At 46.0% G+C, this 15473-nt stretch overlaps 1 long non-coding RNA gene across 1 annotated transcript in view; it reads right to left on the bottom strand.

The window, feature by feature from the left end:
- Window positions 1-2784: 2784 nt before the first annotated feature.
- Window positions 2785-15473, bottom strand: part of LOC109704766 — a 14988-nt gene continuing 2299 nt past the window's right edge. The window contains exon 2 of the long non-coding RNA XR_002214484.1: window positions 2785-3016. This is a non-coding gene — a long non-coding RNA (uncharacterized LOC109704766). The remainder of the gene's footprint in view (window positions 3017-15473) is intronic.

Here is a 15473-nt window from a genome sequence, read left to right as displayed (position 1 = left end):
GGTATTATGGTTAGAATTGGTTTGAAGGAACCTATTGGAGCCTAAGTTAGATTGGTTCTGTAGCTATTTTGAGTTGACATGGACTTTCCAACATTGTTGAAAACCCTAGTGCACTTCAAACCTATTATAATGGCTTTAGAATTTTAGGCTTCATTATCATGCCTATAAAATGGATATTGAAGTCAATGATGCTAAAATAGACCATGACTTGTTGCCTAAATCTCATAGATCAATTTGTCAATTTTTTCCACAAGTTGACAACCTAGGGTTCAAAATGCAATTTTTGGACATATGGGGGTCTTGATTTCACATTAACCCTTCATGTAAACTAATTGTAGGGTCAATCATAAAAACATTGAGCGAGACGGCACTTTCGTCGAACTCTCGGAAGTTCGGTATCCTACATCCAGTGTGTTACAGCACCCGCGCCCGAAACTCCGTTTGACCACCCTGCCGGTTTGACCGCCTTGGCGGGTTCTGGGTTGCGGATCCGGGCGACCGCGTCGGCTCGCACTCGCGCCCGAAACCCCCGGCCCTCTTGTCGTCCCAGTACCCGACAGGCCCTCTCTCTTTCAATTTTTTTTCTTTTCTTCTTTTCTCTTTCCTCCTCCCAGTCCAGTCACCCACTTCTTGCGCCCAGCCCGCATCAGCTCCGCCCAAATCTCCTCCAGAACTCGGATTTCCTCTTCATTTCTCCCCATCTGTGGTAATTTTTTTTTTCTCTTTTCTTTTTTTCTTTTCTGCTGTTAACCCTAACCATGTTCTTCCCTTTTTTTTTTAAATTTTTTTTACAAATTTCTTGTACCTTGTGCAACATAATCTTTTTCTCTACCTAGATCTACATCATTTCATTTTAGATCTTTCATTTTGTTCATCTTTTGCATAAACCCTAGATTTTTTTTTTTTTAAAAATTGACAAATGCCTAGAACTAAAAATGCATCTCGTGGCCCTTCCTCACATAGAGATTATTCAAATGATGACTTTGATGCTTTTAGTTTTATCTCTAGGGAAGCTCAAGATAAATTTTTTTTAGGTCGTCCCGTTCAACCTTGCCGTAACATTCATCATCTAAATTTTGATTGTTATGAACTTTTGGATAGGCTCACACAAGTAGGTTGGATTTTTTTGTTCAAAATTCGCGACCTTTTTATCCGGACCTAATTAGGACTTTTTATGCAAATGCTACTTTTAATTCCGAATTTACTACCATTACTTTTCGCTATCGGGGACGTGCTCTTGCCATTAATCCTATCATTCTTCACACCATTTTAAACATTCCAAATGACGGCGTTTGCTATTACCAAACCAATACTTGGAACTTTCCTACTTTTTCCGAGGCGCACCTCCGCAATCATTTTCTTTGTGAAGATTCTACTTCAAGAGAAGATTGCTCTAATCTTTCTTTCCCTCACCGCCTCGCCCACTTTCTTCTTACTAAAGTAGTTTTTTCTCGGGACGGTCACCACACCGCCGTTCAAAAGATGTATCTTTTTCTACTTCATCATCTCTTTGCGGGAATCCAAGTTAATTTGAGGTATATCATCATTCGCCACATGGCCGCCGCCGCTTCTCATCCCTCGCGCTCACTTCCTTATGGCTCTTTGCTCACCGCTGTCCTCGAGTTCATGGCTTTTGATCTTTATGACGTGAGGCCGATGAAGTATCCCTCCGCTATCACTACGGCTACCTTCTCCATCCTTGGGTTCAAGAAAAATCGTCATAGCATTTGGGTAAGAAAACATGTAATTGATCAACCTAGCGAAGATAGTGATGACAATGCCGACCCTGCAGATGATCCTATGCCTCATGCGTCGCCACCACGAGCACCCTCTCCACCGGTTGAGCCGCCACCCGTTGTGCCTCCGCCTATGGATGTTCCTCTTCCTATGGCTTTTCAAAACCAAGTTTTTCATCGATTTGATAGGATGGAAGAACATTTGCATACTTTACAAACGGATGTTTCCGGCATCAAGACATATATGGACTCTCTCTTTGGACCTTCTAGTGCCTTTTATGCCGCGTATGGACCCCACGTTGATCGACCATCTTCCTCCACTATGCCTCCACCGGTTTCGCCCACGGGTCATGAGGACGATGATGAAGAGGATGAAGAGGATGACTAGATCTATTCTCCTTTATGCTTTCCTTTATGCTGTCTCTATACTCTATTTTATGCTTTTATCATTTTTTGCTAGTCTCCTTTATGCTTGTTTTTGTGATGACAAAGGGGGAGAAAACTTATGATGTGATATATCATGCTATGACTATGTGATGTGAACCTCGTTATTCACGTGTTGATATATGCTTATATGGTTGCTTATATGGTTGCTTATACTTTTGATTGTGTTATATGCTTGTTAAATACATGCATATATTTAGGGGGAGTATTCTATTTTTTTTGCTCTCTACTCATTTGAATATTATATCACATTATTTGTCATCATCAAAAAGGGGGAGATTGTTGGCCTAGTGGCCCTAATATTTTATTAGATTTTGATGGTAACAAATAATTACGATTATTGGACTAATCTTTTATCTTGAGTTTTGTGTTTTAGATTTCTCTATCTTCAAAAGGACTCAAGATGGGCAATCTTCTAGCACCAAGCTTGTCACGCCCCGGGACCCAGCGGAAGCCCGCCCGGCGCGTGCTCAGACCCGTCGTATGTCTAAAACATACAAGGCGTCTAGAACAAAACGATAAAAGAAATAACAAAGCGATAAATAAAGCAACAAAAGAAAGTCTAGAAGTATCAGAGCAAAGTATATCTATAAGCTGCAATAAGGGAAAGGAACATAAGGCTAAATCCACTATGTAAAAACATAAAGTAATACAATAGGAGTCCAAAAATCAAGAGCTAAACAAGGTACATAGGTGGTCTTTATACATGGTACAAAATCTCTCTCACAAAAACACAAAAAGAGAGTAACCACCTAGGAGTAAAAGCGAGCTCTGCTATCTATCAAGCTAGGCGACACCCTTGCTGCGATCCCGTGCCTCCGCCGGTGCCGAAGGCTCTGAAATAAAATCATAAAACAGAGAGCGTGAGAACTATTAAATAATAGTTCTCAGTGGGCAATTACTGACTTCAGTGAAATGCACCACTAGGCCCAAGAGCTACAAAAAAGGGTCAGTAAACAAGTATAAGTAAGAGCGATAAGTACAACGAGTAAATAAATACGAATACTTGCTACCACAAGATATCTCTACTTAGCATGATTTAGCATAAGTAAGAAAGCTAAACCAAGAATACGAGCGAATGGGCAACCAACATAAAGTCCACAATGTAATAGTAAAATGTCCAGTTTACTATTCTAGTCACTGTTCACATGTCACGATGAATGTTCAAAGTCAAATTTGAAGAGATCCGCCCGAAGGCTGTCTGGCCCTGAGACCCACCCGTAGGTTGTTTGGCCGGTGCCGAGCCTAATGGCCCCGTGGTAGTCAACATCCCCACCCTAGGGATGAGCCTAGCCCACGGCAATCCACTTCGGCGTCCAATCCCGCACGGCGAATATGTATCGCGATGGCTATCTCCGGAGTGCAGATTTATAGGGAGCGACCTTCACAAGCATGTGCAAATGAGCACAATGGCAAGTATCGTAAGATCCGTCTCAAGTACCAAGTCCTCATGTCTACAAACATGGAATATACATCGAATGTCTCAAAGGCCTATCTCTATGTCATCATGTCTAAAATATGGAAATAATAGATATCAATGGCCTATCACTACGTCTCAAAGTAGCAGTTTCATAGTCTACTAAGTCAAGTGTAGCACACTGAACTTTCACAAATTGCAAGGTTCGAGTGGTTGCGGTTTGGTGTTTCGAGGTTTTCCCACACTTAGTGGAAGGTTGTAGATGACATTCCAACCTAAAAGTTCGAAAACCTGAGTTCTGGACGAGTCCTGAGAGTTTTTACTCTCGGGGACCGGTCCCTGATAGGAGAGACCAGTCCCCCAGTGAATAGTGTTGCTGCAGCTGGCGAGGCAACCGGTCCCTGGCACGCGAGACTGGTCCCGGAGCGCGTCCACGCGGGGAGACCGGTCCCGTGCGGGGAGAGACCGATTCCCGAACGTTGGTTTTTCGGGTTCGACCTGAGAGACCGGTCCCATGTAGGGAGAGACCGGTCCCTCTGGGCGAAAACTGCCCAGACCGGGCTGATACAATATTGGATTTTTGAGGGGTCTCTTTGGATTTTGTTACATATGATGGCCTATATGGCCACCCCACCTTCTCTTCTCCTCATTTCTCTTCCTCTCACTCTCCCAACACCCTTGATAGAGAAGAAGAAGAAGAAGAAGAAGAAGGAGGAGAAGAGGAGGAGGGTCTAGCTTGTGGACTTGGAGCATTTTTTTTCCTCTCCTTCTCTTCTCACCTTGTTGGTGCTTGAAGGCTTGGACTTGGAGCTTGCAAGAGAGGAGAAATTCACCCTTGGAGCTTAGTTTGGAGCTTCTTAAGAGGTTAGTTGCCCATTTCTTCCCTCTAGACCATGTCTTGTTGGTTTTAGGAGATGGAACTCTAGAAAGGGATTTTAGGGTTGATTTTGGGGCTTTTTGATCTAGGACTTTTGAGGCTCAATTTCTTGATTTAGGATCTTCCTTTGGGTTGGATTGGAAGGATTCTAGCTCCCTTTTGGAGCTTGAGGGAGAATTTCTACTCTGTAGGTGAGTTTTGCTCTTTTGCTTGTAATGGTTAAAGTTTGAGCCTAGAGTTACTCGTAACGTTTGTATATCTCTTCGCTCCCTACTTTTAGGGTACTTAGAGACTCGTGGACAACTTCGTTCGGCGAAACGAAGGATTCCGCGACGGTTCGGTGGGTTTGACCTAGCCACACAATGAGAAAATCTCATTTGTGATGATTTGAGTATCGTTAAATGAAAAAGCATGCGTAATCATATTAGATATATTTATTATGAATTTTAGAATGCTTAACATGCATATATAATGTATAGTAAATTTTGGACCCCTATGTGGTAGAGTGCATGCATGTAAGACATAGCATTCTGGTTGGGATTTGGAACCATAATTCTTATCATGAAAATGAACATTGCTATCATGCATTTAACCTTTATGCCCAATTGTGACATTAGGGACTTTGGAAGCCTAGAGAGGCTTGGGGACTTAGACTATTTGAGAATTTGGGCCAATGTCATAAAGAGGCATTGGGCCCGGGGTATAGTGAACATTGGTATTAATGTCTTAAATGGGAACATAGAACATGATTCGGGCTTGATTAGTTGTGGTGCTTAAGTGTCATGAAGAGGCACTAAGCAAGTGAATGTTGGGATATCACATTGTGACATAGAGCTAGACCATTGGGTTACTAGTAGCTATTGCCATGTTTGAGACATGAGGATTGGATACTTGAGTTTTGACTACGCTTGCTTGCCATTTGTGCTCATTCGCACAAGCTTGTGAAGGTTGCTCCCTACAAGCCGGCACTCCGGAGTTAGCCTACGCGACCTATATTCGCTCGTGCGGTATTGAGAAGCCTACGGGGTCGAGTGGGACAGACACATTCCAAGAGCAGGAATGTTGGGCTACCACAGGCACTTAGGCGGCACAAGCTGGACTACCTTGGATAGGTTCTTAATTGGAAATGAAAATCGACACGGCGATGAATGGGTTTTAATCACTACTAGATAGAGAGTAGTGGTAGGATTACTTGGACTTGCTTCTAGCATAGTGTTGGACACTTGAGTATACATACATACATGTAATATGCTAGGAGATGTTGCTTACTGCATTCATATAAACATTGTTTACCATAGTAGAGCATGATCTTCATAATTTCATAAAGCAAATCATGATTGTTACTTGTGGTCCTGTGGGGACATACTTGTTCATAACGAAATAAATGTGCATCTTAATTGACACAATGTAGTATCTTAGCATTTTAATTATGCCTTTATAAATGCAAATTATTCATTACTATTGCTCTTTTTGACTTACCTTTTTTCTCTTTTGGGGCCTAGTGGTGCATTGAGCTGAGGTCAGTAATTGCCTACTGGGAACTATAAATTATAGTTCTCACGCCCTGTTTTTATGTTTCCTTTGAGAGCCTTCCACGCCGGGAGAGGCTAGGGACCGAGGGAAGGGCGTTGTTTCGAGCTAGCTCTTCGGCGAGTGACGAGTTGATAGGTGGTCTACCTCTCGTTGTTTTTATTTTAGAGAGGTTGAGAGCTGTACTAGTGTATTAGGGGCCACCCTTTTGTGTACTATTTTGGGATGATATTGTACAACTTTATGTTTCCTCTTTATTATTTAGTTATGTTCCTACTCCTTTTATCTTAGATTTTAGATGTGTACTTGCTCTGATATCTCTAGTTGTAATTCATCTCTTGCTTTATTTCCACTGTTATTGTATACGCCTTATATGTGTAGACATATGGCTGGTCTGGGCGCGCTACTGGGAAGGCCTCTGCTGGTCCCGGGGCGTGACAGATTAATTTGGTATCAGAGCCTAGGGTTGAGTCTTAGTGGACCTAGCAAAGTTTAGGCCGGTTGGACTATAGGATTTAGGCTCGTGAGAGACGAGGTCTATTTGACTTGTGAGCGAAAGTATTTCGATTGGGTCTTATGATAACTCTAAAAAGTTGGAGTTGAATCGCAGTGTATGACTTCTAACTTCGCGGAGGGTTACGTTAGCGGCCGACAACGTAACATCGGGAGTCAGTTGTGGATAACACTTACTTACTTTCGCATGATTTTGGTATTGTTATTCGAGCGGGGATTCGATAGCGCCGGTTACTAACTTGCGCTTCTATGTTTTGTAGTGACTATGTCGATTACACGCTCTCAATCTGCGGGAGCTGATAATGCGGCACATCTCGAGGAGCCCGAGACCTCCGCTAGCTCCGGATCCGGTGAGGTCCGTGAGTTGAGGGGCCAGCTGGTAGCCCTCACTGATCTGGTGACGCGACAGGCGGACACGCGCTTCGACAGGAAACGCGGATGAAGAGCCTGGAGGACCTTCTGCTGCAGCAGGCGGCTGCCAGGGAGACTCAGATCCCTACACCATCCGCACCAGTAGAGGTGGTCGCGCTCAGGGTGTCGTCCCCTGCACTCGACGCTTCTAGGACGGCACCAGCGGCGGCACCTCGGTGAGAGGACATCGCGGCACCACCAGCGCGAGTATCTGTAGCGGGGGCGGTTTTTCTCGTGATGGTGGAGGGAGCTGAGCGGGATCGGCTCATGGAGATCCTTGGTGAGTTCAGGAGATGCAGCCCCCGGACCTTTGACGGGGAGAACGTGGATCATTGGATCGTGGAGAAATGGCTCATGCATATGGAGAAGCTGTTTCGGGACACATTCGTCGAGGAGAGGGATAGAGTGTGGCTCGCCACACATCATTTGGACGGCGAGGCCTACCGGTGGTGGTTGGACATCCAGGACAACCCCTGTCACGCCCCGCTACGAAACCACTACCAATTTGGCACGATTCGGGCGCCGCGGCGGTCCGCCGAACGGACAGCACCTCCCCTGTCCGCCCAAGGCTTAGCAACAGGAATGTGTACAGGAATTTACCCAGGAAATTAAATTCTAAACATACACATTCACCAGGGGCACAAACAGTGCCGGCAAAACAAAGAGCAAGTAATCCACAAGATTAAACATGTGAAATAAAGAGAGGACTTTGCTAACTATTACAATAGTTCCATTCTTTTCATTACATCATTTTCTTTAAATGAATACATTCTTTTTCATCCAAAATACATAGCTCTCCAAATCCTTACTTACAATGAATCTCTCTCAATACATAGGCGAACTAATGCAAAAAGAAAAGCTACTATACTACCGCGGCCTCACTGATCAGGCGCGATGCCCTTGCCGCGGTCCTCCCTCGGCAACCCTGTACCTACCACTGGAAATAGAGTGGGGTGAGAACTATCTTCCATAGTTCCCAGTGGGCTCGGCCGCCGACTCTGCCGATCTCCCCACTAGGTCCAAGTGGGCACAAGCAACAATAGATAGATAGATATGTATCTGAAAACTGTAAATGCGATAGTAGGAAAAACTATGCTACTGTGCCCATAATCATGAATATGTATGCATGCATCATATAATAAAGGTTGGCTACCATGCTAGCAAATTCGATCCATGTTCGAATAGCAATGTTCAATGACATTTTTAAACCTTTAACCTTTCATTTACCCAATCTGTGGCGAGGCCCTAGGGCTCGCCTATGACTCACCTTTCAATCCCAAAGTGGGGAGGGAGCTCCAAGTGCACCCAAGCCCGGGACCATCTGCGGACCTCCATGTGGTCCGGACCTCCAAGTAGTCCTAGTCGCGCGACACTCCGGAGTACTCGACGCCAATCCCCTCCATGTGGGGATAGGATGGCTGTACCACCCAAAACGCAGACTGTGAGCTAAGATCTATCCTCTCCATGTGAGGATACCCTACATCTAGGGTCAACATCCCAATCCAATCCTCTCCAAGTGAGGGAACACTACTACTAGGGTCCACAACCCAATCAAATCCTCTCCAAGTGAGGATGCCCTACAATTAGGGTCTATACTCAATCAAGTCGACAACCTCTCCATGTGAGGCCACTTAGGTTTACTAAGTTCTTGTCCACAAGGCATTTCTAAGGGATCCACCTATTTCTAGGTTCTCAAACCTCTAGTGTTGTTTACACTAAATTAATGCCACTCGTCATCAATTATCATTTGGATGCCACTCGTGTTCTTTAACACTATCCACTACTTCCTATGTCATCAATACCCCCATCGGGTTCATCTCTTTTCTTTCGCATCATAGGATCCACGTTCCGACCAAATCCTCACCTATCTAAGTCACCAAGCGTTCCAAGTACACTAGGTTATCATTTAGAAAGCATAAGGAATGGAGCTACTATGCAATCCTACAATGCAACATGTAAGAGCTGATATTAAATGCAATCTAAGACATAGAAAGGAGTTCGAAAGCTTCGGGATGGCGCCCCCCACCTTTTATCAATGTAGAGGCTCTAGAAACGCTCCTCGGCAAGCTTTACGAAAAGGCTTTAGCCTTCCTTGATCCAAGATAGTGCCAAAACGACCGTATTTCGCCGATTGCTCCAAGCCCGCTCAACGAATCGCGAAATCGACTTCGCCCCCGCGTTTGGGCACCTATCGATTAGGTTTACAAGGCCTCAAATGAGATCAATCTCATACTTTACAAAATGCCCCCATTTGGAGCCCTAGGTTGCACATATAGCAACCCACTAATAAAACCCTAGATTCATGGGATTGATCTACTTAGAAGCATGCTTGGGGTCCATTTGACCCATTCCAAAGCATAAAAAATCCAAAAACCCGAAGTTTACAAGGCTAGGGTTTGTAGCTTACCTCTTGAGCTACACCAATGGAGAGGAGAGAAAGAGAGGAAGATGCTCCAAGCCTTCTTCTTCTTCTTCTCCTTCTTCTTCTTCTTCTTCTCCTCATTCTTCTTCTCTTTCTCCTCCTTCTTCTTCTTCTCTCTAGAGAGAGAGAGCAAGAGAGAAAGAGAGTGAGAGAGAGGGAAATGAGAGGCTGAGAGAGGGAGTGGGCTAATATGCCCTTCTATTGTAACAAAATCCACTTTAGTCCCTCTACTTTTCATCTCTCAACCTGCTGTCACTGGGCTGTTTTCGCCCAGAGGGATCGGTCCCTAGTCGGGGAGACCGGTCCCCGAGAGCTCTCCCTGCAGTTTGGGGACTTTTCGCGTTCGGGAATCGGTCCTCACCTGAGGGACCTGTCCCTGGGAGACCGGTCTCTCCTGAGAGACTGGTTCCCGAAAGGGGAACCTTCAGGACTTACCCAAATTTAGGCTTCCTCTCGCGGGTGTCGCGCACGGGGACCGGTCCTCTCAGCCAGGGACCGGTCGCATCGACCTCCCCCGCGACCCTCAGCTACGGGGACCGGTCCTTCCCTCCAGGGACCGGTCCCCGAGAGCAAAAATCTGCTGAGTCCAGATTTTGCCTATTTGCTCTCGCGGACTCAACTCCAAAGCACTTTTTGTGTTTTGGGCATTCTTAACTCCCACAAAGGGTATTCTCTCGACAGTTAGTCGATCCTAGATGAAGTATAATCCTCGTATTTCGAGAATTCAGTTCCTCACAACCCCAGCACGGATCTGACGGCGATTACTTGGCGGAGGTTCAAGGAACTCCTGCTGGAGCATTATTTCCCTGACAGTGTCAAGAGGAAGATGGAGCACGACCTGCGCAATCTACGCCAGGGGGACAGGACTGTGGCTGAGTACGAGAGAGAGTTCTCCCGGCTCCTTCATTGTGTGCCTTTCGTGGTTCGGGACGACGAGGATAAGGCGCGCATCTTTGAGCGGGGATTGCGGCCTTCGATCTTCCGATTTGTTCAGTCTTCCAACCTCCAAACCTACCGGGAGGTTGTGAACCGCGTGCTTATAGTAGAGAGTGGAGCAGCAGACCTGCAGGAGCGGCGAGAGGCTTTGGATAAGGGCAAAGGCAAGAGGCCCGCGGCTGAGGGTGTGAGTCAGGCGCACTCAGGGAGGCCGCCGAGACATCCGAGACACCAGAGCCAGTCGCGAGGACGTGGCCAGTCTACTCAGCGAGGAGGACCTGATCGGCGTCAGGCTCCGCGCTGCGTGATCTGCGGTGGTCGCCATTTTCCACGGCAGTGTTCACGCAGTCGGGGCAGGTGCTACCTGTGTGGCCAGGAGGGCCACTTCCAGTCGGACTGCCCGAGGGGTCCAGCACCAGCACCATCTTCGGCATCTGCACCAGCTTTACCGGGTCTCAGCCAGGGGACACCTTTTGCGCATCACCAGGCTGGACGGCCGCCAGTTCAGCGGCAGGCGGAGGGGTCACGACAGGCCCCGAGCGGGCGCATGTACGCGACCCAAACTGAGAAGGCGGCGGCAGCCGAGAATGTGATCGCAGGTATCATTTTACTTTATGGTATTCGAGTTCGAGCATTATTTGATACCGGTGCATCGCATTCATTCATAGACCGGCTGTTTGCCGAGTTGCATGGCATCCCATTGACACCTTTGTTGCATCCGGGACGAGTCGTTGTACCCGATTACTCCTTAGATATTCAAGAGTTTTGCCCCAGTTGCCCTGTTCGGGTTGGAGAGTGGATCATGCCCGCGGACTTGCTAGTTTTGCATAAACTTGGAGAGTTTGACGTTGTTTTGGGCATGGATTGGTTGACCAAGTACTACGCCACTATTGATTGCAAGAATCGAACTGTGACGTTTAGAGAGCCGGGGCAGGCGGAGGTTGTGTACCGAGGATGCCAGAGTTTGCTGTTTGCGATGACGATTAGCTCCTCTCGAGCTAGACAGTTGATTAGTAGAGGCTGCGTAGCCTATTTGGCTATTCTTGTGTTGAGGGGTGATGATGATGCCCCCAGGATTGAGGATATCCCCGTAGTACGGGAGTTTGGAGATGTGTTTCCAGCGGAGTTCCCAGGCATGCCACCTGATAGAGAGATTGAGTTTGTGGTAGATCTCGTCCCTGGGACTACTCCAATCTCAAAGGCGCCTTATAGGATGGCACCGGCGGAATTGAAGGAGCTGAAGGCACAGCTACAGGACCTTCTGGACAAGGGTTTTGTGCGACCGAGTGTGTCACCTTGGGGAGCACCAGTCCTATTTGTGAAGAAGAAGGATGGATCACTTCGCTTGTGCGTGGATTACCGTGAACTTAATAAAGTCACGATCAAGAATAAGTATCCATTACCGAGGATCGATGATTTATTTGATCAACTCCAGGGATCTAGTGTGTATTCCAAGATCGACCTGCAGTCGGGATATCACCAGTTGAGGATCAGACCTGAGGATGTATCGAAGACGGCTTTTAGAACACGGTATGGACATTATGAGTTTACTGTGATGCCGTTCGGGCTTACTAATGCCCCGGCAGCTTTTATGGATTTGATGAACCGTGTTTTTAAGCCTTATCTAGACATGTTTGTCGTGGTGTTCATCGACGACATCTTAGTTTATTCCCGGAGTGATGCGGATCACGAGGAGCATTTAAGGCTTGTACTTCAAGTACTTCGGGAAAAGAAGCTCTATGCCAAGTTGAAAAAGTGTGAATTTTGGCTTAGAGAGGTGGCGTGTCTGGGCCATTTGATTTCAGGATCAGGCATAGCCGTGGACCCGAGAAAAATTCAGGCTATCAAGGATTGGCCGAGGCCGACGAGCGTCATGGAGATCCGGAGCTTTCTTGGTTTGGCCGGCTACTACCGACGGTTTGTCAAGGGATTTGCAAGATTATCTACTCCCCTCGCGAGGCTCACACATAAGGGCACCAAGTTCAATTGGAATGATGCGTGTGAAAGGAGCTTCCAAGAGTTGAAGTAGAGAGTGACTACCGCCCCGATCCTGACCCTACCAGTTGCTGGAGCAGGGTATGTGATTTATAGTGATGCTTCCTTTAATGGATTGGGTTGTGTCCTGATGCAGGACAGGAAAGTGATCGCGTACGCATCTCGCAAGTTGAAGGATTATGAAAGAAACTACCCTACTCACGACTTGGAGTTCGCGGCCGTAGTCTTTGCATTGAAGCTATGGCGCCATTATCTCTACGGCGAGCGGTGCGAAGTGTATACGGATCACAAAAGCTTAAAGTATTTATTCACTCAGAAGGAGTTGAACTTGAGGCAGCGCAGATGGTTGGAGCTACTCAAGGACTATGACTTGACTATTCTTTACCACCCGGGCAAGGCTAACGTGGTGGCGGATGCGTTAAGTAGGAAATCGACGGAAAACTTAGCGATGCTTGTGGTTACTCAACCGCCGTTGATCGAGCAGATAAAGTTGTTGGAGTTGGAGGTTGTGGCTCCTGATACCCCTTTGAGATTGCTGACTTTGGTGGTGCAACCTACTCTTGTGGAGAGGATTAAAGAAAAGCAAGTCTCCGATTTGGAGTTGCAGAGGATTCGAGCTAAGATGATTGATGGTTGCACCGATGACTTTTCTGTGGACGGTGTTGGACTGATGTGCTTCCGTGGACGGATCTGTGTACCGGCGGAATCAGCACTTAGAGAAGAAATTCTTCAAGAGGCACACCGAGCACCGTATGCTATACATCCAGGAGGCATCAAGATGTACAAAGACTTAAGGTCGCTTTACTGGTGGCCCGGGATGAAGAAAGACGTTGGTGAATTTGTTGCTAGATGTCTAACTTGCCAATAGGTGAAAGCCGAGCACCGAGTTCCCGCGGGGAAGTTGCAGAGCTTACCAATACCAGTATGAAAATGGGAGAAGATCACCATGGACTTTGTGATGGGTTTGCCCCGCTCACAGGCCGGGCATGATGCTATTTGGGTGATCATGGATAGGTTGACGAAATCGGCGAATTTCATACCTATTCACACTACATGGACTGGTGAGAGACTCGCACATGTATACTTGGATGAGATTGTGCGATTGCACGGGGTACCTACATCTATTGTATCAGATCGAGACCCCCAATTTGTATCCCATTTTTGGAGGAGCTTACAGGATGCTATGGGTCACGCTTAGACTTCAGTACAGGTTTCCACCTCCAGAGTGACGGGCAGTCAGAGAGTACTATACAGACTCTCGAGGACATGCTTCGAGCCTGTGTGATTGACTTCTAGGGAGGATGGTCGCAGCATCTACCGATGGCAGAGTTTGCTTATAACAACAGTTATCAAGCAAGTGTAATATACCGAACTTCTAATTCATGAAGTTACGATGTATGTTAGCTTAGAAAGCCATTAGAGTCGTTCCGGCGAAGTTCGGGAGCATTCGGGTGTTTCGGTGCGCATAGGGCGCGAAAACGGGACCCGAAAGGCTATGATGGACCATGGACTAAATCCGGCATTAGCGTGGATGAAAAGATGATGAAAACATGTTTGAAAACATGTTTGGAGAGTCTCGGTTCGATTTGAAAAGAAACAGAGGTCAAACGAGCGAAAACGAGCGAAAACGGAGTGAAAAAGGGGAAAGGCTGAAAATACTGAAAAATTGGCTAAGTCTGGAATTCTGGCCTTTCGGGGACCGGTCTCTCACCGCAAAGACCGGTCTCAGAACCCCGAAAATGCCCAGTTTGGGCTGATGGCAATGTTGTAAATTGGGGGAAGTTGGCTAATGTATGTGGCTCTTTCTTCTTCCCTCTTTTACACTACACACACACACATAATGTTTGAGAGAGGAACTCCTCCCTCTCTCTAGAATGCCCTCTCCCTCTCTCTAGAAGTGGATCAAAAGGAGAAGAGATTGGTGGAGAAGGAGACAAGGAGATGGAGCTTCATCCTCTTCATCTTCTTCCTTGAGTTTGAAGCTTAGATAAGGTAAGCTTCTTGAAGCTCTAATGGTAGATCTTCATGGCTATGGTTATATGCTCTAAGAATGGATTTAGTGGAACCCATTGATGCTAAATAGATGGTTTATACTTGATTCATGAGATGAATTGGAGTATTTTGCTATAATTGCATCTAGGGCTCCAAAAAGAGGGCTTTTGCTTGTGAGGGGTTTTGATCTCAATTGACCCTATACAAACCTAATTGGGGGTATAACGAACGCGTTGGTGCGCTCGGTTCGACAATCCGACGAGCGTACGCAAAGTTATTGACGAAACAATCTGTTTCGGTACAGATAGCCGCAGCACGCGGGATAAGCCTCCAAAAATTATGAAAATGGATCGGGAGCATCGTGGTGTCGGGGAATAAACTCCCGAATAGACGGATCGCGGATTGGTGGCCGTTCGGGTGGTCGCGCAAGAGTTTGGGCCAAACCGGGTCACGGGTGCCGCGGGAGGCCGATTGCAAGTGACGACAAGCAATCGGAAAGCGTTAAAAGGTGGGTTGTGCTTACCGAAGCGACTAGGTCGCCTTCATGCCAAAGTGTAGTGTGTTTCACTATTGATGCATGATAAGAATGTTAAGTAAGAATGCGTAATAAGAATGTTAAGTAAGAATGCACTATAATGATGCTAATAAATGTATACAATGCCATGATAAAGATGCTAAGGAATGAATGCATGTGATAGATGTTAAGTAATGCATGTAATATGTGCCAAGTAATGATCATATAAGTTGTATGTTGAGAAATGTATGTTGTCATAATAGGAAATGCTAAAAGTATGCATATTGACGTAATGTAAGAACGCTAAGCTAATGCTTGTGACATGTTATAGAAATGTTTGATGAAGCATGAGTAAAATGTTAAAGGCATGTTGAGATGTATGTTATGTAAACATATGAGCTAAATGTATGATCCATATTGTGAGAATATGTTAAAATGACATAAACTAGAAAGCATGCATAATGATAAGATAAGAATGCTAAGTAAAGGATATGTGTAAGTTGACATAAATGCACCTATAGATCGAGTGGCATTGAACCTAGTGTCAAGGACATAGGTTAAACAAAGGTAATAATGAACCTAGTGTCGATGAACATAGGTTATTCACGAGTGGCATGTCAAGTATGATTCCTAGGTGTGGATAACTAGGAAAATAAGAATATGAATGGCATTGAACCTAGAGTCAA

Source organism: Ananas comosus, unplaced genomic scaffold, assembly GCF_001540865.1.
Source record: "Ananas comosus cultivar F153 unplaced genomic scaffold, ASM154086v1, whole genome shotgun sequence".
In the NCBI taxonomy this organism is placed as follows: domain Eukaryota; kingdom Viridiplantae; phylum Streptophyta; class Magnoliopsida; order Poales; family Bromeliaceae; genus Ananas; species Ananas comosus.
The sequence above is the reverse complement of the archived record's forward strand: the minus strand, read 5'-3'. Positions and strand labels throughout refer to the sequence as shown.